The sequence below is a fragment of the Sarcophilus harrisii genome, chromosome 6 (genome assembly GCF_902635505.1).
Source record: "Sarcophilus harrisii chromosome 6, mSarHar1.11, whole genome shotgun sequence".
Lineage (NCBI taxonomy): Eukaryota > Metazoa > Chordata > Mammalia > Dasyuromorphia > Dasyuridae > Sarcophilus > Sarcophilus harrisii.
In genome coordinates, this window is record NC_045431.1 from 248,623,542 (window position 1) to 248,627,651 (window position 4,110).

General features: G+C 38.0%; 1 long non-coding RNA gene across 1 annotated transcript; it reads right to left on the reverse strand.

Annotated features, from left to right (window-relative positions):
• Positions 1-1,455: 1,455 nt before the first annotated feature.
• Positions 1,456-3,780, reverse strand: LOC111721465. Its single transcript, XR_002770650.2, has 3 exons — positions 3,697-3,780; positions 3,224-3,399; positions 1,456-2,768 (listed from the first exon to the last, which is right to left on the reverse strand). It is a non-coding gene; the product is annotated as an uncharacterized LOC111721465 (long non-coding RNA).
• Positions 3,781-4,110: the final 330 nt, after the last annotated feature.

A 4,110-nucleotide genomic window follows, 5' to 3' on the forward strand; every position in this document is an offset into this window, starting at 1 on the left:
TATATATGTTATTTGCATATGGTCTCTCCTATTAGATTGTGAACTCCTTGAAAGCAGAAACCATGTTTTTGCCTTTCTCTATATCCTTAGTACTTAATAAATGCTTATCGGCCTGACAATTTTTAAACATTTATATAATAGAAGTTTACATTTTTCATAATCCTCTTTTTGTTGCTGTTGTTTTTTAGACATTGAAACATTTGTGTTTATTGATGATGGCTAATTTTATAATTTAAAAAAATTTAAGAAATGGCATCATTTTTTTTCTTTTTTTTAGGCAATTGGGCTTAAGTGACAGAGGAATTACAAAAAAGAAATATCAGAGAAGAATATAAAAGATACTATTAAGAAAAGTATGACCTCTCAGATTGGCTAAGATGACAGAAGAAGATAGTGATAAATATTGAAGGGGATGTGGAAAAACTGGGACACTAATACATTGTTGGTAGAGTTATGAACTGATTCAACCATTCAGGGAAGCAATATGGAACTATGCCCAAAGAGTTATCAAACTGTGCATAGTCTTTGATCCAGCAGTTTTCTACTGAGTCTGTATCCCAAAGAGATAAAAAAAATGAAAAAGGACCCATATGTGTAAAAATATTTGTAACAACCCTTTTTGTAGTGGCAAAGAACTGGAAACTGAGTAACTGCCCATCAGTTGGGGAATGGCTAAATAATGTTATGGAATATTATTGTTTTATAAGAAATGATCAGGGGCAGTTAAGATGGCACGATGGATAGAACAACAGCCCTGAAGTCAGGAGAACCTGAGTTCAAATCTATTCTCAGACACTTAACATGTCCTAACTGTGTGACCCTTAAGTCACTTAACCCCAATTGCCAGAGTAAAAGAAAGAGAGAAAAAGAGAAAGAAAGAAAGAGAGAAAAAGAGAGAGACAAAATGATCAACAGAAAGACAAGAAACAATCAGCAGGATGATTTCCAACAGGCCTGGAGAGACTTACACGAACTGGTGCTAAGTGAAATGAATAGAACCAAAAGAACATTGTACACAGCAACAGCAAGATTGTATGATGATCAAATTTGATGGACATGGCTCTTTTCAACAATGAGATGATTTAGGCCAATTCCAAAAGACCTATGATAGAGAGATACATCTGCATCCAGAGAGAGGACTGTGGGAATTGAGTGTGGATCACAACATAGTATTTTCACTTTTTTTATTATTGTTTGCTTGCGTTTTGTTTTCTTTCTCATTTTCTTTTCTTTTTGATCTGATTTTTCTTGCATAATATAATTGTGGAAATATGTGTAGAAAATTTTCACATGTTTAATATTTATTGGATTACTTACTGTCTAAGGGAGGGAGTGAGGAGAAAAGAGGAAGAAAAAATTTAGCATACAAGGTTTTGCAAGGGTGAATGTTGAAAACTATCTATGCATATGTTTTGAAAATAAAAAGCTAAAAAGAAAAGAAAAGTATGACTAGGGAAAGAAAAAAAATGGGTCAATTGCATAGAAAATTCATTGGACAATCAATGGTTAATCCATGCTCCTCTACTATCCATTTAATGTCAAGAAACTAAAGGAAGATCCCTAGCATTTCAACTGGATTTCTTATAGAAATGGGTGGAAAGAAGTGGATGAGAGTCCCTTAGGAAAGACAGACAAACATTGGGTCTAATCTGGAATAGGTACCCACATTAGTGAAATGAGATCCATTGATATACGTCAAAGACTTGAATCATAAGATCATATAGACAGAACTGAAAAGGAACTTAGGACCCATCAGATCCAGTCCCCTCACTTTAAAGATGAGGTAAATTCATCTCAGAGAGGTCAACCAATATCACACAGATAGTCAATAGCCAAACCAGGATTTGAACCCATGCCCTTGATTCCAAAGACTTCATTTCTTACACTGCACTAAACTGCCAAGATCCATGACAGAGGGTTTCTCCAGTGGTGGAAGTGGGATGTAATGGGAAAAATTCCACTGAACACTCCATCTTCCACTAGCTCTTTGTGTCTCCTTAGACCTTCTTTGGTCTCGGTTTCCCCAAAACAAAGGAACAGGTAGATATTGAGCTAGATTTTCAAGGTCCCTTTTGGATCCAACCATCTATATTATAAAGTTCCATCCACAACTGACATTCTCCGTTTTAAGTTCTTAGATCTCTTTTAACTCTGACATTCTAACACTTTCCCTTACAGTTCTAACATTATATATCCTGAAGTGTCATGGGCTCTATGAGGTTCTGGTATTCTATGTTCTGTATTCTAAGCTTTCTAGTTCTGATAGTCTATATTTCTGACACTGTATACATTCTGGATTCTAAATCCTTCCAACATTTGATACCATTTAATACCAAACAACATTTGATACCATTGCTCTTTCGGCACGGAGTAGCAATATCAGCTGGTTATTTGGGAACTCACAGAAGATTGACTCTGAGCAGAGGAGATTATCATTCTGCTTTTATTGCCAATTATCATTATTAGTGAAACAAAGATGATTCAAGGAGGAAGTAACATACCCACACGGGAACCCGAGGCAAAGAACAGCCCTGCAGAAAGCTGTCTTTCTGGATCAGCAGGGAAAACCTCCTATGGATTGTTGCCATGGAAACAGAACCCCCAAACTCCCATGGATGCCATCATCACTGGGATGGAGCACATCCCCACTGCAAAAGCCAGAGAGGAATCAGTTGGGAATATCAGCATGCACTCACATTGCCACAGCTGAGCTATCCCACAACCAAGCAACTGTCATCTCCAGGGGCACCTGAACTGCCGCTTTAAATCTGTTAATCAGAGAGAAGAAGTTAGGAGAGACTATCAGAGCATAAAGTCCAGTTCCCCAGAGGTCCCCAAGAAAACTACTGCTCTTTGAATCAGAGGTCTTGAAACTTCCACTTCAAGGACCCTATGGGCTGAATAACACAGATACTTGTGGGCGCCCCCACACATATAATAACATATAGATTAATAGTATAAACATACAGACAGGGCCAGTATGTGGTAAGTGTATAATAAATGCTTGAATGATTGAGTGACACTTTCACAGATAGAAACACATACTTATACAAGCATCACCCCACTTGCCACTGTAAAAACACCACCCCCCCTCATTTTGGAAAAAGTGATGGCACTGAGACCCCCAAAAAGGATGTCATATGACAAGCATTTATTAAACAAAAACACAGGGCTAGTCTTGTTAAAAACAATGAAAAAGACATTATTGCCATAAGAGACTCACCTTCAAACTAGGTTTCTGGGATCCCTGATCTGACTTAAGTTGGAGTTTTAGACCTTTTTGGCCTTGGCTGATTGGGCAATTAGAGCAGAAGCTTTTCTGTGTCCTGGCCCCCTTGCACAGTGAGTCTAGTGAAGTCTCTGACCCCATCTCAGCATCATGTTTTTGTAGGCATGAATCTGAAATATATAGAATTACAAGGAAACCAGTTAGACAGAAAGGCAGTTATCAAAATATTTGTCAAATCTAGTTTCAAGCACCCTGGGTCAAGAATCACCAAATAAGAGAAATCATTGGAAATCATGGATTCAGTAGAACTGGAAGGGAATAAAGTACTAACTCTAGTTAGTCTGACAGCATTTTTTGACAGAGAAGAGAGGTCATATTTTTGGCTTGAACTCTACTCTAGAACCTATTGCTACTCTCAGACCCACTACATCACAGCCCATCATTTATCAGGGAAGTTCTCCACTTACCCAGCCCAAATAAACACCCACTTAATCTCTGTTTCCTTCTTGCTGTGCAGTCATTTCAGTTATGTCCAACTCTCCATGACATTTGGGGTTTTCTGAGCAAAGATACTGGAGTGGTTTGCCATTTCCTTCCCCAGTTTCATTTCTTTTTTGGAGGCAATTGGAATTGTGACATGCCAGGGTGACACAGATAGTAAGAGTCAAGTATCTGAGGTCAGATTTGACTAACTCTGAGGCCAGTGCTCCACCCACTGCACTGTCTAACTGCCCCTTCCAGTTTAGATCTTCATATCTTCTATATACTTTTTTATTGATAAATGATATAACAACTTGACTGGCCCAGTATGTATCTGGCTCCATGGTTCTCATTTGCCTCTCCATACTACCTATCTATGTTAGATAGAACACAGTTCTCTA